This window comes from Oryctolagus cuniculus, chromosome 10 (genome assembly GCF_051225735.1).
Source record: "Oryctolagus cuniculus isolate XC-2025 breed Fujian yellow rabbit chromosome 10, ASM5122573v1, whole genome shotgun sequence".
Classification (NCBI taxonomy): Eukaryota; Metazoa; Chordata; class Mammalia; order Lagomorpha; family Leporidae; genus Oryctolagus; species Oryctolagus cuniculus.
Genome location: NC_142876.1, coordinates 10784431 through 10810934, shown reverse-complemented (window position 1 = coordinate 10810934; position 26504 = coordinate 10784431).

Genomic DNA, 26504 nt, shown 5'->3' with positions numbered 1-26504 from the left:
AGGTGAGTTAACGGGTGATTGAAAGGAATTAAACTTGACAGGAAGGCAGGCAGAGAGCCAAGAGAATCAGGAATATTTATGTGCTTTGTTTTCCGACCTTGAATTTGGCTTAAATTAATTACACAAAGCACTGCAGTCACATCCAGAGGGCCACTGAAATTTATTAATTTATAGTCTTAAAATGCCTTTTACCATAGCACATGAAGATCAGAACAAGGATTAAAAATAAAGTTGGCAAATCCCTGCATTATAGGTTCGTTGGGATACAATGTGAAATAGTACCTTTCTCTTGGAAAAAATACATTCTCATTTTATTTTTTAATCTTTTCTTTTTAAGTGGCAGAGAGAAATGCACACACACAAACATACACACACAGAGAGATACTGAGAGAGAGGAAGAAGGAGAAGGAAGGGTGAAATAGAGAAAGAGAGAGAGAGAAAGGGAGAGAGAGTATCTCCAATCCCAATCTCCTGGTTCACTCTCCTAAGGTTTCAGCAACTGGGAATGACCAGCATGAACTCAGGAGCCAAGAATACAATCTGGGTCAGCCATGAGATTGGCAGGAACACAAACACTTGAGCTGTCACCTGCTAGCTCCCAAGGTCTGCCTTAGCAGGACGCTGGAATTGAGAGTCTAAGCAGGACTCAAAGGCAAGCACACTAATATGGGACATAGTGTCATAACTAACATCATAGTTGTGATGCCAAATGCCTACCCCTCTAGTTACATTACAGGTGCAGATTATAAATGTTCACATGTGTTCACACCTATTTAAAATTTATTTGAAAACATGATGAAAAATGTGCAGTTAATAAATGGAAGAAAAACATTTTTTTGTTGTTATAACATTAAAAACATTTGAGACACACAGACGTTCATATTCAAAGTCTGCAGTGAAGTTAGGGCAATTTGACAGGCTGGTATGTACTTAGTGTGAAAATTTATGGATTTTAATGGAAATAGACTGATTTTGTTTTGTTTTAAATTATTTGAGCATCAGAGACACAGTGAGAAAGGGAGGGAAAGATATCTCTTTTACTGGTTCACTTCCCAAATGTCCACGAAAGCCAGAGCTGACCCTGGAACAGAGCTAGGAGACAGAAACTGGATGCAAGTGTCCCGCTTCTGTGGCAGTAAGCCAACTATGTTAGGATCACTACCGCCTCTCTGGCTTTGCCTTAGGAGGAAACTGCAGCCAGGAATCATAGATGGAGTAGAATCTTCATTGCTATGCCCAGTGCACCACTGATTTTGAACTGAAGTCTGTTTCTACCCCAACTTGCTATTTATATGGAATAAGTCATTTAATTTGTAGACCTTCAGTTTTTCCTTCCAATGAGTGAAGATATTAAAATAGATACTCCAGCAGGTTTCCACCAAGTAAAAACTTCATTATTATATAATCTACCTAAAGTCAGTACAAATATTTTTCACTGTGTCAAAGAATTACCCCATACTTGGAAAACGATGAAGAGAATATTGGATAGTCTTACAGTGTAGTGTTTGACTTCAATTTTTTTTTTTCTGGACAATTCCCTCCTGTGAAGTGGCAGAGGCTAATAAGTTTGATTCTCTATTAGAAATGAAAATAGTATCTTCCAAGTGATACACACAGCTTCAGAGTTTGTAGCTTTTGTCCCAGGTAAGCATTAACTAGTTTTCCCCAAATTCGTTAATCTAGAAAGTAAATGAATATGGAAAATATGGAGACGGCACTGTGGTACAGCAGGTTAACGCCCTGGTCTGAAGCACCAGCATCCCATATGGGCGCCAGTTCAAGACATGGCTGCTCCACTTCCAATCCAGCTCTCTGCTGTGGCCTGGGAAAGCAGTGGAAGATGGCCCAGGACCATGGGCCCCTGCACCTGCGTGGGAGACCCAGAAGAAGCTCCTGGCTCCTGGCTTCGGATCGGCGCAGTTCCGGCCGTTACGACCCATTGGAGAGTGAACCATTGGATGGAGGACCTCTCTCTCCCTCTCTCTGCCTCTCCTCTCTCTCTGTGTAACTCTGACTTTCAAATAAATAAATAAATCTTTAATAAAATATGGAAAAGTTTAATAATATTAGTGATAAACACAAACAGTGCTAGAGTAGCCCAACTAATTCAACTTGAATGAAGAAAATATATTTCTGGCATGTCAAAATTCTTGCCCAGGAGGAGATAAAACTTGAACTAGGACTCAAGTTATTAATTCAAGAGAACATGGTGTATTAGAAAGAGTGAATAAATGAGAAAATCATGGTGATAAGACCAAGGAAATCACATAACAATGGCAACAAATGAATCAGGGTACTCTCAAGTAATAGTGCTAGAACTTTCTGGAGTGTGGAAGCTTTTCTCTGCCAAGGGCCATTTTGATATTTGAATATCGTTTGTGAGCCATACAAAATTATCAACTCAGAAATTAACCCACTATAGATTTATTGAATTTCAGGTCCCCTCTGCATTTTTATTAACAAGGCCATACTGAATGATTTTGTAGGGCTTATCCGACCCGTGGGCAGGACATTTCTGACCCCTGGATGGCCTTTAGTTAATAGAATGCTAAGAAGGTAGAGCCCTAACTTGTCGCTCCCCCATTCACGGAGGAACGACACTGGACCCTGCGATGTTCTTTTGTCTGCTCGGCCCTTCCCGGGTTTGCTGCTGGTCCTTCCCAGTTGGCTGCCGACCCCTCCACCTCTGTGGAGGGGCGGTACCCCCTGCCATTTTCCCCGCTTCCGCGGAGGAGCGGCACACCACTGGCCGGCTCTCTTGGGGGCTGCTCAGATGTTCCTTCAGATCTTCCTGGTGCATGTTGTCTCTCTCCTCCTTTATAGTCCTCTTCCACCAATCCCAACTCTGCTACCCACACGCCGAGCACACTGCTCTCCTCCAATCAGGAGCAGGATCAGCTCCTGCAGGTTATCAGTCAAGTTGGCCAGAGGCAGCTGCATAGAAGTTTATTCCTCCCCAGCGCCATATTGTGGGAGAGCAGATGCATAGAATTAGTCTTAATTCCAGTAACTTAGTCTAGTCTCAGTTGCTCCCCACACTAACTAAAAGTTCTAATCAATTAAATGGTACTGACACTCCATGAAGTTTACTCTAACTTCAGTTGAGAAGATAGATTTGAGCAGGTGACTGGGGCAATGATCAGTTAGTGGGGCAGTAATTCCAGAGCTCATCTAAGCTGCTGTGAAGCACACACACACACACACACACACACCACATACACATATGTCTGGGCAGAAGCAGTAAATTTAACTTACTAAATAAAGGTAAACTGAATGAGTTTTCCCAGTACTGTGTTCATTAATGAGCATCAGTTTTAACAAAAATACCTCTTCATTGTGTCATTTATGTACCTTTTAGCCATAGTGCAATATACACTTGAAAGAGATAAGAAGTTACAAGTAAACAAAATGCTACTCTGAAAAAGTAAATATGTTTTTGTAGGCAGGATAGGTGTCCTATAAATAATAAATAATTTCCCATTATAATAAGAAAGTTTGGTCTATGTCACAGAAAAAGAAAACTATACAAGTTCAAGGTTTTTCTAATGAGATCACATAATAATCAATTAATAAGAAAAACAATTATACTCACACATTGAAAAATATCAATACTCATAATAAATCCATATGTCAGATTCCTAATAAATCGCCAAGCTTCCTAAATGAAAGGTAAACAACCAAAAGTTATCAACTGTGTACGAACAAAAAACACACGGTACCTGATGGGAATTCAGTATTCTGAGAGTTTCTGCTATTTATCATAATGTTATACACATATTGTTTCAATTAACTAAAGTAAATTCAAACTAAAGGTAATGATACAAATGCATGTAATATATTTATTTCACAGAATTGATCAGATGAAAGACTATAAAACTCAAGTCTATCATCATCTTGCATAATCTCGCAGTGTATGTAAGTGCCAAGGTGTGCAGGTTTGTTTGTTAGGGTATATAAAACAGGCTGAGACAAGTTGTAGGAAAAGCTTCAACAAAATATAATGAACTTAAATTTAATTATGAAGCTTAATGTTTAAAGTTCAATATAGAAAACTGATTGAAAATGAAATTTCCTAAGTGTAAAACATACAGTACAAAAAGAAACTTAATAGATGGATCCTGGAGAATGACATCTATTACTAAAAAGCATAATTAGCCAAAACACAGACTTTATGAATTCCTGTCACTTCGACGTTCATATTTATTTACATAGGGAAAGAAACTCAATATGTACCTCTAGACTGAGTGCACTTTTGAGCAATGTGATCACTGACTTACTATGAATACTCTTACACAAAACAAACAGATGTGCAAGAAAAATGTAAAAATATATGGGTCTGCTTTGTGGGACAGGGGTTGATCTTATGACACCAGCATCCCAAATTGAAGTGCCAGTTTGAGTCCCGGCTGATCCACTTCAGCTCCAGCTCCCTGCTAATGTACCTGGGAAAACAGCAGGAGATGGCTCAAGTGCTTGGGCCCCTGCCACCCATGTGGGAGATCTGGTTGGAGTTCCAAGCTCCTGGCTTTAGCCTGTACCAGCCTGAGGTGATTGCAACCATTTTGGGAGTGAACCAATGAATGGAAGTTCTCTCTCTCCCTCTCCGATATCTCTCCCTCTGTCTCTTTTTCTGTTTCTCTACCCTTTTAGATAAATAGATATTAAAAAGAAATCAACATCATAAAACCAAAATCAGCTTTGTTAAAAAATGTGATTGAAACACTTCCTAAGATTTATCTTCACAAAAGTAAGGTATAAAGGTATAAAAGTAAGGTATAAAGGTAAGGTATAAAAGAAATAAATCATATGTTAAAAATATAGCAAGATTAAAATATGCGCACAAAACATCATGCCAACAAAAGTTTACATGATAATTTTACTAACAATTTATGGAAGATTTAATTTCAAGCTATTACAAATGCCACAACTGAAAATAAAGAAGGAGGGGTGTGTGTGCATTGTGGCATATAGTTGCTTAAGCCTGCTGGGTCAAGGGTTCAAGCCCCAGACATGCCACTTCTGATTCAACTTCCAACTCATGAACCCAGAGAGGCAATAAGTAATGGCTCAAGTGTTTGTCCACCTACAAGGGAGACTAGGTAGGGTTCTGGGTTCCTATATTTGACCTGGCTGTTGTGGGCACTTGAGTGAACCAGTGGATGAAGATTCTTTCTCTTTCTCTCCCTCTCTCATTCTCCCCCTCTCGCCCTTATGAGTAGATGAAAATTAATAAACATTAAAAAAGAAAACAAAGAAGGAACATCCTTCAATTATTCTATAACTCTACTATAATATTCTAAAACTCTAATATAATATATAACTCTAAAATAACATTCTATAACTCTAAATATAATAGGTGATGCTAGTAAAAAAGAAAACAGACTTTAATTGTAGGCAATGTCTGAAATGCATTATTAGTAGTCAGAATATTGTGATTTGTATTTTAAAAATCTATAAGGATAAAAATCTATAAGGATAAATATATGCCTGACCTGTTATTTATTAAAAACTCTATTAACATTATTTATCACTATATAGATGAAAGGAAGAAAATCATCATCATAACATTAATTATAGGAAAAAATAAATACAATTCCATTCAAAATCATGAATTTAAAAGAAGTCAAACACACTCAGTAAAATTAGGATATTTTTTATTATGATACAGAGATCTCACCAACCATACAGTAAATATTATATTGCAGTGCTGTTGTAATTCACTGTGTTACTTGCAGTCTTACAAGTCAAGGAGCACAAGAAGCCCCAGACAATTTTGAAGAGAATTTAATTTGTTGTGATACAACCTTCCAGATATCAAGAATAGTTATTGATGTTTCAAATATTTATTGATGTTTCAAATAATAAGAAAAGAGGCTTTTATGATAGGTGAGAAAATAAGCCAGAGTAATTTGTTAGGTGTATGGAGAAACATTAAACTGCTTTCTCACACCACATGTCATATGCTTCTCTTAATGATAAAGGATATAGAAGCTTGCTAATGAAAAAATATGATAAAAAGTTTAGTTTCCTTGTATGAGAAGAAATTGTTTGCTTATCCAATAATGCCTGAAAAATAAAGACAAATCATCAACTCGATGATACTTGCAATATGAAGGAACAAATGGGTGCTCTTAAAATGTAATGATTTCACTCTTAATATAAAACACATACACTCAATACAGAACTAAGCAAAATATATAAATACACAATTTATAGAAGAAGAAACATGATGCCAGTATACACATGAAAAAATACTCAACTTCCCTGGTAATCAGCACAGTAGGAATTACAATCACAGAGTGATGCATTTCATACTCCTCACAAGGCAGTTTAAAAGCTTTAAAACATTTTTCCCCAAGAGTGTGGAGGAACAGAAAATCTATTACATTTTTGATGAAGGTATAAATTGAACAATCACTTTGGAGAACAACTCTGCAATATCAAGTAAGTGCAGATTCAATTGCTAAGTGTGTATCTTACAGAAACTCTTGAGATGTGATTGAAACCTGTATAAAAATTCTAAAAGCTACAATGTTGTGATAGTGAAAATCTACAGTGAATGTATAAATTCATTATATTTGCTTATATAAAGTTTACCAAATGTATACCAGAGGACATTAAACCTATGAAAATGAATGTGCTATAGTTTGATCCACCAATAACATAGATTTTTTAAATTTTTTGAGCAAAAAATCAAAAAAGGATCACATCTTGTACTGTAGTACCTGAGTTTGGGTCACAGCTTCAGCTTCCTATTAATGTACACCTTGGGAGTCAACAAGTGATGATTCCAGTCTTAGGTCTCTCCCATCCACCAACAGAGGGGACCTAGTTTGAGTTAGTGCCTCCCAGATTTAGCCTGGGCCAGCCTAGCCATTGCAATCATCTGGGGAGAAAACCATGAGAGGGCACCTCTCTCTCTCTCTCTCTCTCTCTCGATAATAATAATAATAATAGCAATAGTAAATCAAAACAAATTAAATTTTATACGGAATTAAAAGCAGACAAATCAACATAAGTAGTTTAGAGATAAGTACACAATAAAATTATAAAACTGGTATTAGAATGAAATATACCAAATTCAGAATAATGCCTACATTTAAAAGGATTAAAGTTTTTACTGTAGAGAGGTAGACAAGGTTATGTTCTATTTATAGTTTTTGTTTTCTTCAGCTAGGTATCAGATGCATTGGCATTTATCACATTATGAATCATACCTTTTATGTCTGAAATATTTCATAATAAACGTGTAGGTTAAAATTCATAACCACAGCTCTTTAAACTCCTGTGTGGTTTCATAAATATTTAACTGGTATTTTCAAAATAGATTGTAAAGTGCTTTATAACTCAAATGTGTACATTTGGAAAACTATGCTAGTCCTTTCTCATCACCCTAAGAGGGCAAACGACATTCCACATATTCATGAACACACCTCTAGTCTCTCTTGCCCTGAAACACATCTGATTATAAAGTTCCAGTGACTATCGTATAAAAGGAAATGGATGATAAAAACCAACTTTGAAACCATTCTCTAGATACTACAAATATTTTAATTATATCAAAATTATAAATGATTTTTATAGTTTAGAAGAATGATAATACTATTTTTATTTAATGATCACATGATAATATATGGAATACTTTTAGTCTTGAAATATCAAAAATTACATAAATTTATTATAAAGGAAAATATCATGATTTAATATTTGTTTAAATTTATTCTGAGTGACAAAGTCACCCACATTCTTGTGCCATTGGTGCATTCAACCATATAATTATTGAGCACTTACCATGTGATTAGCCTTCCTGTGTGTTTTCTGAGTTCATAATAAGCTAGTGAGAAAGATCAAAGATCACCTTTATTCTTTACTGGAAATAGGCAGTCAATAAACACATAAGTGATATATAAGATTACTTCTAGCTGCTATAAATTATGTGAAGAAAAAAGTTAGGTTCAAAGGAGGGAGTGTTAAAGGCAGAATCAGGGAGATTGGCTTCTAAGTGTTAAACCAGGAAGACATCATGAGAAGGTGTCATTGGGTTTGTGACCTGAATAATGGAAATAATCCACATAAGGGATCTGGAGTGTAGTTGCAAAGAGTTGGAGCAGCTTTTACAAGGCTCTGAGAATTAGACAAGCATGGAATGTCTGAGGGAGAAAACTAATTCCCTTATAGACAACTAGAGAGGGAAGCATGAGCCAATTCACTTAGCATGGCACAAGTACTTGCAATAGAAACTCACTTGGTAGTTTTAAGATGATAGCAGTATGATCTGATATACAGAGCAGGAGTGCTGCTTAGTGTTACTTTAGGTAAGAGGACTATAGAGTGGCCCATGCTGATGATGGGCACTGGCCCAACAGAGTAGGAAAAATGCTGATAAAGGCAAAAGAAATTACCAATGGCTTGCCAACTCTGTTTAAGGGTAAAACATGTAAATAAGGTAATCCTTGCAATTATTTTTTACCAATTGACAATGGGATTTCAACAAAGAAATGTCTGAGATATGAGCACATTCCAAGGGCAGGGATTGAAGACTTTATTTTTGATTCTGCTTAGCTTAACTTTTTGTTATTGAATTATATGATTCAAGTGGTCTCAAAAAAGGAGGTAACCTACAAAAAGAAGAGGATTGATAATATGACAAGGTGATGGTCAGTAAAAGACTCAGACAGGAAAGACACTTGCAGGTTAAAGTACAGGCTATTAAGGTAGAAACCATTCAAGAAAATACATACATGTTGGCTTGGGCGGCATTCTTAGTTAAGCCAGTTGGACTATTATTTTTCTCATAGGATAGAATGCAGAGTAATATATGCCCTACCATCTTGCATATGCTTCTTTAACAGTATGCAGTTACAGAAAGCATTAGATAAGCTGTGTAAGGAGGATATGAGGGCTGTGAATTTAAAAGATTATTTTAACAACTGTAGACAGATTCAATATATTCAATTAACTGCCTCTTATGACACAGACTGATGGGGTAGATAAAAGAATAATGAAAAACAGTGAATGTGGATATTATTGGAACAGAGATAATACTTTTACTCACACATAGGCAAGACTTTCATTAATCCCTTCAGGAGAAGAGATTGGAGATATCAACTATGTCCTCCTGTTTGCCATCTGTAACTCATTATTTCACACTCATGCCTAAATTAACTAGAAAAATATGTTTATCCCATAAAGAGTTCTATTATTCTCAAATAATGGCTATGATTATGAAGTTCTGAATTTAAACAACAAAAATTCAGGTACTGCCATATAATTAACTTTGCCTAAATTATACAGCCCAAACGTATTTGTAGGGAAATTGTACTTGCTGTGAATAGACAAGAATGGCACCAGCATTTCTTACAGAATGGTGACTCACTGACTTGAAGACAACCTCCAGCTCCCAGAATTTGAAGACAATGACACAGAATTGTTCTCTCCTGCTGTAAATCCTGCTACAACTCTGGAAAACTTCAGCATATCTCATGATCCACCATTTACATAATGGCCTTCTTATTTCATGGTTTCTTAAAATTTGTTGTGTTTCACATCAACTCTATTTCAGTGAACCTCCTCCCATGGCCAAAAAATGAGTCATTACATCAGTGAAATGATCAATTTAGTTATCAGTCAGCTTGACTGTCAGTTTTACATGGAGTAGAGGTAAATAAATACCAGTCACTTTCATAATTTTTGTGAGTATCATCATGTTGCTATTCATATTTTTCCCATTATTCTGTTCTTACAGATTATATGTTCCATCTCACTATTCTCCAGCCCAATTACTACAGGCGAGGCATTGAGTATTTGTTTCAATACCTCACATTACTGTTTCCCCACCTCCTACCCTTCTTTAAGGATCCAGGACTTGAGAATCCTGTAAACCCGGATTACATGGCCTAAATCTTCAACTGCTCTCTTGCTAATATCCTTAATTTCCTGTCCTCATTCTATTTTCTTTAAACATGAGGATAATGAGATGATTCCAGATGATTTCTCTTACATTAAAAATTCATGATCTGAAAACTTCTAGTAAGATGAACATGTGTACTAAAGATATTCACTTTCTCCTTTTCCATTGTTTCCACTCTGAAATATGTGTGTGTATATATATATATAAAAAAGGAAACTTTGTCACATGAATATGAAATCTGTGAGTGAAAGAGTATATCATAGTTGTTATAAAAATAAGTTACAGATACACTGCACTTACTCCTCATGTAGGATCTCTGTCCTTATTGTGCTGTACACTGAGGCTTAATGCTATAACGAGTACTCAAACAGTATATTTCACTTTGTGTTTCTATGGGGGTGCAAACGATTGAAATCTTTACTTAATGTACACTAAACTGATCTTCTGTAAAAAAAAAAAAAAAAAAAAATTATCAATTCCCAACTTGACTCTCACTGGGATTAAACATGACAATAGGTCTGATCTGATTTCATCATCATTTAAAAAAATCATTTATTATTTTTCACTTTATGTTTCTGTGTGGGAGCAAACTGTTGAAATCCTTACTTAAGGTATACTAAGCTGATCTTCTGTATATTAAGATAATTGAAAATGAATCTTGATATGAATGGAAGGGGAGAGGGAGTGGGAAAGGGGAGGGTTGTGGGTGGGAGGGACGGTATGGGGGGGGGAAGCCATTGTAACCCATGAGTCGTACTTTGGAAATTTATATTCATTAAATAAAAGATAAAAAAAAAATAAGTTACAGATACAGATTTTCCGGGTCCACCTCCATTCTTTACAGTAGGCTATTTGAACATCTCTGTGATTCCTCTGTGTGTACAGCACAAACAATATTTGTAACTATGATAGAGAGAATATATAAAATATGGAACCACTGTTGCATAGAGTTGGCATGTTGCAAATGTTGGCATTGTGATTGCTATCTTTATTATTGTTACCATTACAGGATCCCATTTACCACTGCCCCAGTCCTCATTACCACTGCCATGACTCAACTAGCTAACCTGTGATTAAGACCCCATTTCGTCTATAGAATTATTTTAACAATCCTCCAGAAGAACATCTCAGACATTATTTCTTTATATTTAGTATCTTCTTCTGCCCCTTTTCCTCTTTATCATTGATATATGCATAAAATCTTTTCCCCTTAAACAAGTCCCACAAGCTCCTCCTCTGTTATTGTTCTTATTAATCAGATTAGAAATTCCTGTGGAAATCGTTTTTCACAGTGATTTGTATGAACCACAGGCCTTCAATCTTTTCTACCATCTTCTCTCCAAGATAATCTGAAAGAGCTCCCATCTTGGAAACAGTGGTTTCCATTTTGTTCTTCTGGAAAACATGTTTTCTGTTTGTTTTTATGCAAATCTAGAACAAAGTATGGAGCAGCAAAATCTCTCCCACAAAGTTCCTTATAACTGTGGTTACTTTCTCCAGATTTTTATCCTCAGTTACAATATCAGAGTATTTTTTGTATAATATCACCTCCCTAACAATTTTAAGCAGTTAGTTTTATTTATTTGATTGAAGGTGAGGGATGGTGTGGGAAAGAAAAGAGAGTAAGCAAACTTCCATTCACTGATTCATTCGCCAAATCCTTTTAGTGGCTGGGTACTGGGCCAGGCCAAATCAGGAGTCAAGAACTCAATCCAGATCTCCCTTGTGTGTAATAGGACTCCAAATACTTGATCCATCAGCAGCTGCCTCCTATGGTCTGTGATCAGTGGAAGCTGAAATCAGGAACTGAAGTCAAGGATAGAACCCACGAGCTCCAAATTGGTATGTGAATGTCTTAACCTGCAGCTTAACATGCTAGGCCAAATGCCCACACCTCTAACACAATTTTTTTTTTAAATATCTATTTTTTATTTGAAAGGCAGAGTTACAAAGAGGCAGAGGTAGAGGTAGAGAGAGAGAGAGAGAGAGAGAGGACTGTTATCCACTAGTTCACTCTCCAAATGGCTGAATCGGCTGGAGCTGGGCTGATTTGAAGCCAGGAGCCAGGAGCTTCTTCCTCATCTCCCATGAGTGTGCAGGGGCCAGAGGACTTAGTCCATCTTCCACTGAATTCCCAGGCCATAGCAGAGAGCTGGATTGGAAGTGGAGCAGCCGGGTCTCAAACCCGTGCCTATATGGGATGCTGGCACTGCAGACAGCAGCTTTACCCACTATGCCACAGTGTCAGCCCCGACTCTAACTCAATTTTAACCAAAGGAATTCTCCCATATTATTGCAATTCTCTATCTATTCAAAGGATTATGCCTACTACTATGAATTAAGTATTGTTTATTTGCTTGTAAATAAACTCTATTCAGAAGCAGCCACATTAGGATCAATTGCTCAACTTTTCAGTTAGTATCCCTTCATTATCTAGCAGAACTATTGGACACTCTGTCTTCCTACACACACAAAAGCATACACATAATGCACTGTGTTTTCAAAAAACATACGTAAAATTACGTATATGTATTACATAGGTACAAATATAAAATGTGTTTTACATGCACATCTTCATAAAAATTAAACTCCACAATACACCCAAGCAACTTGTTATTCACAATTCTTCTATACAACTACACATGACAAAGAATCATGCTTATTTCCCCCAGAATATGGGGGGAAAAGTCCTGTACCTCCTTTTTTTTAACTTTTATTTAATGAATATAAATTTCCAAAGTACAGCTTATGGATTACAATGGCTTCCCCCCCATAACGTCCCTCCCACCCGCAACCCTCCCCTCTCCCACTCCCTCTTCCCTTCCATTCACATCAAGATTCATTTTCAATTCTCTTTATATACAGAAGATCAGTTTAGCATACATTAAGTAAAGATTTCAACAGTTTGCTGCCACACAGAAACATAAAGTGAAAAATACTGTTTGAGTACTAGTTATAGCATTACTTCACATTGGACAACACATTAAAGACAGATCCCACATGAGGAGTAAGTGCACAGTGACTCCTGTTGTGGACTTAACAAATTGACACTCTTGTTTATGGCCTCAGTAATCACCCTAGGCTCCTGTCATGAGCTGCCAAGGCTATGGAAGCCCCCTGAGTTCACTGACTGATAATTTTTAGACAAGGCCATGGTCAAAGTGGAAGTTCTCTCCTCCCTTCAGAGAAAGGTACCTCCTTCTTTGATGACCCGTTCTTTCCACTGGGATCTCACACTCAGAGATCTTTCATTTAGGTGTTTGTGGTTTTTTTTTTTTTTTTTTTTTTTTTTTTTTTTTTTTTGCCAGAGTGTCTTGGCTTTCCATGCCTGAAATACTCTCATGGGCTTTTCAGCCGGATCCACATATATATTGCAAGCATTCAAACACATCACAATTATCACCATCCTAATTTAAACTAGGATCATTTTTAGCCAATATTTCTAGAACCAACTCCATTTAATTTCTCCAAATATGAAATTGGCCTAAGGCAATTCATTCTCCATTTCTTATGGAGAAAGAATGTCTTTGTAATAAACGTTTAAGTAAAGTCTTTCTGTAGTTTGAATGGTTCAATCATGGCCCATTGATTGATATCCAGAACTTCTTTGTTTGGCTACAAGGCCACTGTTATATATGTTTGGTCTCCCCCAACTGCATCACAAAGAATTAAGAGAGATTTGTTGAACACATTTAGTGAATAATATTCTATGAATTCACAACTACATTAAAATGGCAACATTATGAATAGCTGCAATAGTACTTTTTGCAATAGTTGGTAGAAATTACTGAACTGTTTCCTTGCAATAAATATTGATAATTAATGGTAAAGATTAAGAGTTTAATCTGTCTGCTTTGCATTAACAACTAATCTAAGAATATGATCAAGAACAGTTATTCTTTACAAAAAATTTAACCTAACAAATGCAAATTTACAAAAGTATTTGTTTCAGATAGTCTTATTAATAGAATTAAATTTATGAAGTATAATGAGAAACAGGATAATTGCCAGGTGTCAAGCTGTCATTTGTCAGATTATTTGCCAGCTGCAACACACACACACATGAATTTTAGAAAGGCACTGGCTGTTAACACAGGAATACAATGACTAGTTTTCGCACAACTAGAATTAGAATTACATTTCAAGGACGTGTTTGCTGACTTCAACAAATACAAAAGCACTTCATTATCTTAATGGAAAAATTGGAATTAAAAGATGAGTTTATCTGGGTACAAAAATATTTAAATCCTAGAAAATGTTTTTCATAATACTCATATTCCAAGAAATTTTAAAGATCCTTAGTATGCATATATCTCAATTTTTGTATCAAAATTAAATTGTCTTAATTCATTTTCCATGAGCTTTTTGAATTACTCTTGTACAAAATATATACCACTATCAATGAAATAGTCTTGAAAAATTAAATACAGTCAAGGGAAAGGAAAGTGATTGAGACATAACATAAATAGCAATGTTAAGAGGCATCCAGGCATACTCCAAAAGTGAGGCATAATAGGACATTTAAGTTCTCAATACAATGATGATGATAAAATAATTGGGACTATTCTATAAGGAAGGGGATTTGCAATCCATAAAAACTGAAAACGTTTCCATCTCTTTGAAAACTGATTTAAACAGTAAAATGTAAAAAGATCTCCTTTAAAAAAGGTGGTTTTTTTTTTTTTTTTTTTTTTTGGGAGGGGTGGTATTGTGACACAGCACAGGTAAGCCACTGCTTACAATACCAGCATCCCAGCTCAGAATTCAAGCTCACGTTCAGGCTGCCCCACTTTCAGTCTAGTTTCCTACTGGTGTGTCTGGGGGAAGCAGCAGATTTTGGCCCACGGGCTTGTACCTCCTTAGTGCAACCATGGGGGGCACCAGCTTGGAGATCCTGGATTCTGACGCTGGCCTGGCACAGCCCTGGCTGCACTGGGGATTTGGGGAGTGAGAAAGTAGGTGAAGATATCTCCCTCTCTCCCTCTCTTTCTTCTCATTTTCTGTCGCTTTGCCTTTCAAAGTAAAATAAAAATAAATCTCTAATTTAAAAAAAAAGCTATTTATCTGAAAGGCCAGGAAAAAGAGAAAGAGAGAAGGCGAGCTCTCTCATTCAGTTGTTCACTCCCCAAATGCCTCCAGCAGACAGCGCTAGGACAGGCTGAAACCAGGAGCCAGGAACTCAGTGCAGTTCCTGCACAAGGCTATGAGGCACCTAATTACATGCACTATCACCACTGCCTCCTAGGGACTGCATTGGCTGGAAGCCAGAGCCAAGAACTGGAGCCAGGAACTGAACTTAGGCATTGTGCTAAAGATGCTGGCATCTTAACCACTAGTCTAAACTGTCATTCTCAGTATCTTCTTTAAAACAAATCATAAGGGGATGCATGTGGTAATATTCAGGGATATATATTTGGGTAAAATAATATTCTTTTGATTATGCAAAAATAAATCCTAATTTCTTAGACTTGAAAATTGAACTACTTGTAGGTGAAAGTGTGTCTTGGATTTCTTTTAAAATATATCAATAAATGAATAACATATATTAATGAAATGTAGACAGATATTAATGGTTTTATAGTAAAATAATAAATGTATGGGAGTAATTATGTCATTTTCTCTTTTGCTATTTATGTGTACATTTCTTCACAGTAAGACTGATTAAAATAATAGATTCTGACTTGTAATATCTAAATGACACCTTTTGATTTTTAAACCAAATAGTGCCTCATATAAATGAATATCCATTAAATGTACAAAATAGTATATCAAGAAAATTGTGTCTGAACTTAAATGAGTGAGCCATTGATGTTTGAACTATGAAACTGTTTGTTATCATTTTTTACTGAATACCAGTACGGAAAGCAGAAACCATTCTAAAAATTTTCAGCAGAAATGTAATTTGGACAAATAGGTAAAAAGCTTGCAATAATGAAATTGGGATAAGAGGTACTAAATCAGAGTTAGGTAAAAAGGAGTAAGTTCCTTGTATTACAAAGCATACTTGGGTGACTATAAATCATAATAATTTAGTACATATTTTGCAAACAATAGAAGAAAGGAGCTCCAAGCCTCCAATAATAATGTTAAAAAGTGGAAATGTTGATTATCCTGATTTGATCAGGACACAGTAAATGCATATATTGAAGTGTCACACTGTAGCCCCTAAATATGTGCAATTACTCCTCATTTAAAAGTTAAAAATAAATTCAAAAAGTGATGAGTAGGCTGGAGGGGTGAGTTTCCAGGTTCCCCCTTGAATTTTTGAAATTGTTGTCATATCTCAGCAGCTAGAACCTGAAGATGAGAGTGATTTTGCTGCTCTCACCCCACAGAGCAGTCCCACACCCGAATGCTGAGAATTCAATGGCCGAGCATGGGATCCATTGGCTGCAAATATCACATCTTGCCCTCATTACTTCAACCTTCGAAATAGAATAGACGCACACTGCTTGCTGGGAACTCACTTCCAGAATACTAACTTCAACCAAGTCTGTACAATGCAGTCACTTGCAGCTCATGAGAAATACAGAAAAAGGTGGCTTGAGACACGTGTACATAGGTGGAATTTATTATCTCAATATGGGCTTTTGACAAGAAAAATAATAAAATAATAAATGTTGATATAATTATAAGCCGAAGAGTAACTGCTAATAGAAAAAGCAATACTACTAGAATTAAAACCAACTTTTGTCTAATTTTCTACAATATATAATTTCTTAATTAGAGAATACATTAAGATTTGCCATTGTGCTTTCTGTATATCAAGGTCACCTAACATATTTGCTCACTTTTGATTTTGTGAGAATACGGCTCTCATAAATTAATTCTCATGAGAATAAAAACTTTCAAAAATCTAAAAGTACATAGGGAATTTCATGTAAAATAGCTATTTAGTTGACATTTTGTTTTACCTAAAAATTATCATAATAGAATAGGAAACATAGAACACCAAAATAGAAAAAAATACAGTGGTATAGACTAAGAAAGTTTTCCATTGTTTGCTTTTTACATTTCGTTACATATTAATAACATGCTATGTTATAGGTTTTATCAAAGATTGTAACATTAAATCAAAAATATGGACTATACTTCTAACCAATGTTCTTCTTTGAAAACCACCACAATTTCAACAGATCTACTGAAGATGAAATATCTAAACTTAAAAGATTTATGACTTAAACTAATAAAGGTAAAACATATTTATCATTTTTCTGATGGAGAATACTAATCTATAAAGTCTTCAATTTATAGCAAGAAGAAAATATGTAAGGATACTAAAGAAGCAATTAAAGAATGATTTGTAGATTTCTCAAAACTAATATGATCCAGCTATATAATGAACTTAAATCTTTAGCTACTCTGAAATATCATTGGATTATGACATTTTTAAATTTGAGGAAGCATCATTGGTACACAAATCATTAACTAACACTAGATTCTGTTATATAAATTGATCACAGTGTCATGCATAATTCATAAACTAAAATCAATATAAAAGTTGATTACAACTATGTCAACATTCAAGTTAGGATAACATGTCTGATTTTATCATTTTTATCTGTTTTGTGAGGATTTGCTGGATTTAACAACTTCTTATGTCTTTCTGAGATGTTTCCTACGTTTAATAAAAATTTCCTTTAGTGACTTTCCAAACTACATTGTACCTCCTCCAAGCATCTTTCTCCCATAGAACGACTCCAAACTCAGGTTTTCACTTACTTAACACTGTTACCATCCCCAAACCCATCTGTCTTGTATTCATTTCTTCCTTGTCTAGCAACTCTGTAAATAACATGGATAATAAAAGAAATGTTCCAAAAATGATCCCAGAAAATCTACAACTAAATCAATTGGAACTTTTCAAATTTCATATTTATTTTTCTTAAATGATAAAAGGATTTAATGGGAATTCAGGCACAAGGAGCTATTTGGGAAGGGCATCTTTTGGTAGCCTTGGTTTTGGGTTGATGTATAAACACATTGCTTTGGTTGCCCGCTTAATAATTCCAGGAAAAGCACAGTGGTCTTTTTACTGTTGCAGGTGTCATCCCTGATATACGGATATGTGCCCACTGCTCTGAAAACCAGAATCAGGAGAAATAGTCAATAAGCAAGTCTCCTAAAAATAATTTGATTTATTTATTATCCAATAAACCTGGCTGAATTGGACTCAACTACTTAATCAATAAACATTGGATGTGTTAATAGGTTTGGGGCAGTTTGCAAGCATTTTAAGCACATGCGTTCTACGATTCCCTTCAGGCGTCTGTGCCTTAGTAATTAATCACAAAATGCATCTCCGAAATCCATCCCTTCAATCTTAGGTCCCAGCTTTACTTGCATGAATTTGCACATAATATAAAAGGTTCCTGGAACATTCTTTTCTTTTTTTAAGATTTATTTTTTTATTTGAAAGAGTTACAGAGAGGTAGAGCCAGAGAGAGAGGTCAGTCTTCCATTCCTTGGTTCACTCTCCAAATGATCACAATGACCAGAGCTGAGCTGATCTAAACCCAGGAGCCAGGAGTATCTTCTTGGTCTCCCACATGAGTGCAGGGGCCCAAGCACTTGGGCCATCTTCCACTGCTCTCCCAGGCCATAGTAGAGAGCTGGATCAGAAGTGGAGCAGCCAGGACTTGAACCGGTGCCCATATTGGATGCAGACGCTGGGCCTTTAACCTGCTATAGCATACCGCCGGCCCCCAGCTCTTATTTTCACAAATAAAATTAATTGGATTGGTTTGATTAGTAAACTCACTAGAATTTTTTTTGTTTCTTGCTTATAAGCACCACTCAGATTGTGGGTTTTGATATTATTAATAAAAATTCAAGACACAATATAACAAACATGATTAAAAAAAAGAAAGAAAGGAAGGAACTGGCCTGCCCTGGAGTCTTCTATCTCCCTTACATGCCCCTTACAATCTCTCCCCACCTACAGGTGTAGTCCATGTGCTAATGGATACCAAGAAATCGGTAAGATTGTGCACAAATGTGGGGGAACAGAATGTTGAAAACTCAGGGCAGTGACCAGATTATCTGAAAACATATCAGTATTTCAAAAACTTGATATCAGTCTTATGGGTACATACCTGAAAAGTTCACTGTCACCATTTTTCAGCTCTGGTGGTTATTTATATTTGAATCCTAGCTTCCAGATGCTAGACTTACTAGACTTACTCCATGCATTTATTGTTATGTGATTTGATTAAACTTTGAAAATATGTTAAGAATCCAACATATTTTGAAGCTGCATATGTAGATAAGTTCTGGTCAGTAAATTTGGCTATTGATTACTAAAATGCATTGAAATTTAAAATAAATATGAAGATGGTGCAAAAAGATTTAGACAAGATTTTAGACTTGAATGGTGTAATATTAAAACTATGTAGAAAAAACTTGTTTAGAACTAAGTGAATTTGGGTTGGTGTTATGCCCTATGAATACTAGAAGTGTCATCATGAACATTTCTATAAACTAACTCTCATATTCTCTTTTGTAAAAGTAGCATTTCAAAAGCAAGTTAACTAACAATATTTAAAACTCTCATAGGTAAATTGCCAAGAATTGGTGTGGATTTTTTTCATGATTTTCTATCATTGCCATTATCTCCAGTGCTACAATTCGCACTTACCATCATTCATCTCAGAGGTCATCAAAGTAACACATGCTCACAGAAGCCAGACAGTCGGGGGCATGAGAATAGAGATCAAAGTACATTCCGAAAAAGGATAAATTGAGGGCAGTTATATAAAATGCCGTATATAAAGGAAAGATTTCCAGCTGTTATTCTTTTGGGTTATGTCTATGGACAATACTATATTCTGTTTTACCTAAGTGTAAAATTCTTTTCATTTATCATGGTAAGGGTTTATATATCTTTTCAAATATGTAAGCTAATATCTTCAAGGAGTATTTTCAAAAATTTCTTCAAAGAAAATTTATTTTCTTTTCTTCATCTCTTTTCTTTAAAAATCCAGTGACACATACATTACACTTTTGCAGCAATAGTTCCTGTAGGTCATCATCAAAACAACTCCTCTCTAAATTGCAGATCCACATGGAAAACATAAGCAATACCCTCTTATTAAAATAAATACTGAAAGGCTTGCTTCAGTGGACAGGAGATCCATCAGGTGGAAACCGAGATATGAGAAGAAATGAAGAACAATGGAACGAGAAGATATGTGGAAAATCCAAATGCTATGCTCGTTTCCTAGGGGAAATGGTGGCGTTTGTTTCAGACGTGGAATCCAGGTACTTCACGCAGAGAGCGTTTTGGTTCCATGCCATTAGATGCTCCAGCAGGAAGCTGGAGTCAAGAGCAAGGATTTGAACCCAGGCAGTCCACATGGGATAAAGGCATCCTAGTGGGCATTTACAGCAATGCCAAATGCCCAATCCAAATTTTAACTCAACTTTTTAAGTGTTCTTTTAATAGTCAGTCTAATATCCTTGTCAGTAATTAATTTCACTACAAGATTCTGAAGAAATTTAAATGTTCTGAATATTTCAACTGTATTTGTTTTTTTTTTAAAGGGAATGGTTCACAATATTTTGTTTGAAATCAGAGACTCTTTATCTAGATACAAGGTTTCACATTATATTAATGGCACCATCAATTCCAAATGATCACTTGTTTTAAAGGAAATCACAAAGGGTTGCAGTGGAGTAGGATAGAAAGGATTCTGATAGGGTTCTGCCTCTCTAGGAGCCCCCGTCCATGCCACTCTGGCTGGAGGTCTCCGACTTAAATAAATCTTGTTTTAAATCATTGCCTTGTCCACTTGGAAATTCTTCTTCCATGTGAGACAAAATTTTTCTCTACTGCCGTTTCACCCATAGCATTTTTTTTATTTGACAGGCAGAGTTAGACAGTGAGAGAGAGAGACAGAGAAGTCTTCCTTCCATTGGTTCACCCCCCAAATGGCCACTACGCCCGGTCCTGCACCAATCAGAAGCCTGGAGCCAGGTGCTTCCTCCTGGTCTCCCATGCGGGTGCAGGGCCCAAGCACTTGGGCCACCCTCCACTGCCTTCCCGGGCCACAGCAGAGAGCTGGCCTGGAAGAGGAGCATCCAGGACTAGAACACAGCGCCCGTATGGGATGCCAGCACCACAGGCAGAGGATTAACCCAGTGAGCCCTGGCACCAGCCCCTCCTATAACATTTTGGCACCATGACTGTGATAGCAACTCCAACGTGTTGTTGATCCTGCTCTAGTTCAATTCCAGCCAGCGTCAGATCATCTCACCTGGATGGGTCAGTGTGTGGATTGCTCTTGTTTTTTTTTGGAGAGTTGTACTCTCCTCCGTAGCAACTCTTTCATTTTCTCAGAAACCAGGTCCGTGACAGCCAGTTAAAAGCCATTAGGGTAGCTGCCAGCCTTAAGACTCAGGGGCTGGGCTTGCTGGTTAGGCCAGAGCCATCACCTGGAGCTGAGACTATTCTCACCCCTCTTCTCTGGTGTGGAGCAGCCCTTCGTGAAGGAACTGGGAAAGGCACTGAGATGGCCGCAGGACTCTGGCCGGACGCTCCCCAGTGTGTTCTGAAAATCTCTTGGCCAGACCAGTCCCTCACAAGCCGTGTGGGCGCTGGACTGTGAAACACCTCCCCTCCCTCTTGCATGCATCTGCCCTTTGCGTGGGACTGGGAGAAGGCCTTGAGACCACTGACCCTGGCTGGGGCCACACTCTGGTACTTCCGGAAGGTCTCTTGGCCGGGCACCAGACCCCAGCAAACAGAAAGGTGTTGGGTAGAGAAATGTGCTTTCCTGCAGGGAGCAAGGGCCCTGCTCTTGGAGTCTTCATGAGCTGGAAAGCCCGAGGCTCCACTCCTCATGCTTCTTGTCTCTCTCATACTTGGCTCTCTCAAATTTGCTATCTCTAATACTCCTTTAAATGCTTTCTGTACCTTGCCAGGTCTCCTCAGTGCCTACAAACTCATATTCCTGGTCCTGTTAGTGGGTATTTCCTAGGCATTTTGTTTGTTAACTTTGTGTTAGAGTTTAATTATCCCTTTTGCAGTGTTGATCTAGACTCCCATTAGATGTGGCCCCCACGTGACCTGAACTTGTGTAGACAAGTCTCAGCATGACTGCGGTATCCCCTACCTTCCTTCTGAAGTCCATCTTTTGGGCTCTCACTGTCAAATCCTTCCTTTGTAGTACCTACCTCAGGGAAGTTTACTGGGGAGAATTTTATTCCCCTACTACATTTCTTTATTCCTTTACCTGCCTGGCCTCCAACCTAGGTGGTAACCAGGACTGGCACTGTCTCACAAAAATCTAGCTTAAAAAGACCTTTGGTGAGCTGGCGCCACGGCTCAATAGGCTAATCCTCCACCTGTGGCGCTGGCACCCCAGGTTCTAGTCCCGGTTGGAGCGCCGCATTCTGTCCTGGTTGCTCCTCTTCCATTCCAGCTCTCTGCTGTGGCCTGGGAGTGCAGTGGAGGATGGCCCAAGTCCTTGGGCCCTGCACCCCATGGGAGACCAGGAGGAAGCACCTGGCTCCTGGCTTCAGATCAGCATGGTGCGCCAGCTGCAGTGGCCATTGGGGGGGTGAACCAACGGCAAAGGAAGACCTTTCTCTCTGTCTCTCTCTCTCACTGTCCACTCTGCCTGTCCAAAAAAAAACCTTTTCTGAGGCTCTTATCATGAAGGCTCATTGTCAAAAATCAAGCTCATCAGATAAAACTCAAAGTTAAGAGATGAGAACCACTATTTTTATTTATGTATAAGAACAAAGCAACAGTATATATTTGACCAAGCGGAGGCCCAGTCTGACACCAGTAAGGGAACTGAACACTCCCTGCATGTGCTATTCTGACAAATATTTACCCTAGACTACAAGCATGGAGAGCTGAGAGTGGGTGATACGTGCTAATCCCAACCTCACCTTCCTCCTTTCCCTGTGGGCTCAGTGCAAGTTCACGTGTGGTCACCACAGGCAGTGAGGGTGTTTTGAGGGAGGTCTCAAACTCAGAAGAGATAAGACCTGATGGATGCTTCCATTTTTATCCTCTCATTCCAGCCAGGAGGCAAACCAACTACTTTGAGGTTTCTTTGACCCCTGAGCTTAAAGAAAAATGCCTCATCTTTTTCTGCACCACCATCTGGCCTGCTGACAAGCTGGAAGATGGAGAAGTCAGCCTGAGTTGTGAAACGTGCCAGCCCCTCTATTCTGATTCCCGGTCTCAGAACTGTCTCCTAACTGGACTCTTGCCTCTATGTCCCCGCATGTGCGCCAATATGCATTAAATTATTCTCCAGAGTGTCACAGTGTCCTTGAGTCTATTTAGTGAGCCGCCAGGGTCCCTCTGCTATCCTCTTTGACTATTGCTGAGGCTTTTAATCCCATTAGAGGTGACTATTTATCAGGTGACCATTGCCCCCATTGTTGCAATTTTGCCCTGGGGATTTCTAGGTATGAATCTAGGCCCAATAACTTCAGACGCTATTGAATATATTTGGATTAATCCATATGATGAAGTCTTGGATGTGAGGTACCTCCTGACCTGACTCCTCAACCCTGAGGCTGCTTTGACTGACAGCCCCATGATTAGACACTTCCAGTGCTGGCTTTTGGTTTGGGGTATAAGGTTATTGTCTCTTTGTAGGGCCTTCAGTTTTTTTTTTCTCCATTCTGCCTCTTTGTGGGCTTTTACAGGAGCCTCCTTGTAGGTCATTGCCCTTTATTCTGCCTCCTATCATTTTCTCCATAGGAATCGCTGGAGGGGTGTCCATCTGTTCTGATGGGTGCTTTCTCCCATTAAACCTAACATCATGGTGAACCGTCTCATACATGAAATTTTGGTTCAACTGTAACTGGACACTGGGTTTATAAGCCCCTTATGTGGACTTTGCAATCTATGGTTTATGTCACTGACTTCTAGCTAAAGTTTTTTAAAAAGTAAAATTCCATATAAATAAAATTCTGATCTTAATTTAGATAGAGATATGGTAAAATAAAACACCTTAAAACATCCAGGTGTAATTGATAAATGTAAATTGGGTAAAGGTAAATGAGATAAATGTGTCTAAATGCAAACTTTGGTACTCTTAGCACCTTAGATTATCTGGAAAAACTATTTTTGTTCATTAACAAATATGTTATCATAGACTGTCTATGAGAAATAGTTCATCACTGATTGAAAGTAACTAAGGTTGAAATTCAATGTGTTATTTTATTTAGAAAATGTTGTCGGGTCGGATGCTGTGGAGTGGCAAGTGGAGCTGCTGTCTGCAGTGCTAGCGCCCCATGTGAGCCCCAGTTCCAGTCCTGACTGCTCCACTTCCGATCTGGCTCTCTGCTGTGGCCTGGGAGAGCAGTAGAGGATGGCTCAAGTCTTTGGGTCCCTGTACCCACGTGGGAAATGCAAAGAAGCTCCTGGCTCCTGGCTTCGGATCAGCATAACTCTGGCCATTGTGGCTATATGGGGAGTGAACCAGTGGATGGAGGACCTCTCTCTCTCTCTCTCTCTCTCTGCCTCTGCATCTCTGTGACTCTGCTTTTCATATAAGTAAATAAATCTTTAAAAACAAACAAAATGTTGTCTTAGTTTGGAGATTTTTAATAAACAAATAATAAATAAATGTTTTATAAAATCTTAAAGGTGCTTTAAAAAATGCTGTGCATTTTTTGTCTTATAAGCAGGTGCTTCTTCTTGGTTAATGAGATTATATTTTTAAACTTGCCTATTTAAAGTCTTTGTCACCCACAGTTTTGTATTCTCCAAACACTAAAAATCAGATTTACCGCTCATGGAAGTTAAAACATTGTTGGTTCTGTGTTTAAATGTCTCCTCTTTCAGATTCCAAAGGACTTCTTTTTCCCTGACCTTCATTGTATTCAGCACTTGGACAGTTCTGTAAGCAGATAAAGCCAATAATGGACGACAGGTTTCAACTGAGAAAAAGTATGGTTAATTAAGCTTACTAAGAACAGGAAGTAATTCTAATTGATTGATGGTAATTTAAAAAGACAGCTACAGATTTTAAGAAACTATTGCTGAAACTGTTTTATTGTCTATCTTGCATGTTATATGTGTTACATGTTGTATTTCTACATGAGAAAATTTATTGAGTGCTCTGCTTTAATTGGCTTATAGATAAAATATTGCTCATAAATTTAAACTATTAAATTAATCTAAGATAACTTTTTTGGTTCATGTGATCTAAACAAATCTCTGTATCAGATTTTTTAAATTTGGTGATAGAAAGAAACTAAAAATGTTTAAGTCATTGACATGTTTGTACTCGGGTTTGCTGATCAAACAAGTTACACTTGTGTTAGATATTTGAGTGATGTTTCCAAATACGTGTACTCTTGTCTTGAAATTTATAGAAGGCATTGGACCTTCTGGTAAATGTTTTCATAAGTTGTTATTGTCAAATAACTGTCAAGTTAAAATAGCTAAGTTTTCACTTGATATTGTTATTGACTGTAAGCAATCTGGGAAGGCTGACTTGTTCCCTCACCTCTCTATTCTCTTCAAGATGGGAAACTGACTCTATACTGAAGGACTCTCCAGGATGTACGGGTGGGTCTTTCAATCTGATAAAGGGGATGGCTAACATTTTACTGTAATAATAGCCTGGCTACAAATAGAAGAAATTATGATCTCACAGCAAGATTTACTTTACCATGGGCATAGGAAACAGATAAAACCTCCCTTTTCAAACCAAACTAAGAGAGAGATAAAAAGTATTACTGCTGGCGCCGCGGCTCACTATGCTAATCCTCCACCTTGCGGCGCCAGCACACCGGGTTCTAGTCCCGGTCGGGGCGCCGGATATTCTGTCCCGGTTGCCCCTCTTCCAGGCCAGCTCTCTGCTGTGGCCCAGGAGTGCAGTGGAGGATGGCCCAAGTACTTGGGCCCTGCACCCCATGGGAGACCAGGATAAATACCTGGCTCCTGCAATGGGATCAGCACGGTGCGCCGGCCGTGGCAGCCATTGGAGGGTGAACCAATGGCAAAGGAAGACCTTTCTCTCTGTCTCTCTCTCTCACAGTCCACTCTGCCTGTAAAAAAAAAAAAAATATTACTAATAACTTCAAAATGTATAGACAGGTTGCTAAGGTGGTCTGCTTGTTTGATCTTAAAATGTGGCCATAGCTTTCCTCGTGGGCACTGTCTACCTCACAGAAAAAACACTATCAGAACATACATGTGACTATAGATTTCTAGTTCAGGCTGCCAAAGATTGGGATGGGACTGAGCACCCCCTTGGCTGACATTGAAGCCTGCCTCCATGGTCTACGTTACCAGAAACCAGCAGGAAAAAGAGCAAGCTAGGCAGCAGGAGAAATGAAAGGGTAGGTGCGGCTCACTTGGCTAATCCTCCGCCTGCGGCACTGGCCCCCCGGGTTCTAGTCCCCGTTGGGGTGCCAGATTCTGTTCCGGTTGCTCCTCTTCCAGGCCAGCTCTCTGCTGTGGCCCGGGAGTGCAGTGGAGGATGGCCCAAGTGCTTGGGCCCTGCACCCGCATGGGAGACCAGGAGGAGGCACCTGGCTCCTGGCTTTGGATCGGCGCAGCACCAGCCGTAGTGGCCACTTGAGGGGTGAACCAATGGAAAAGGAAGACCTTTCTCTC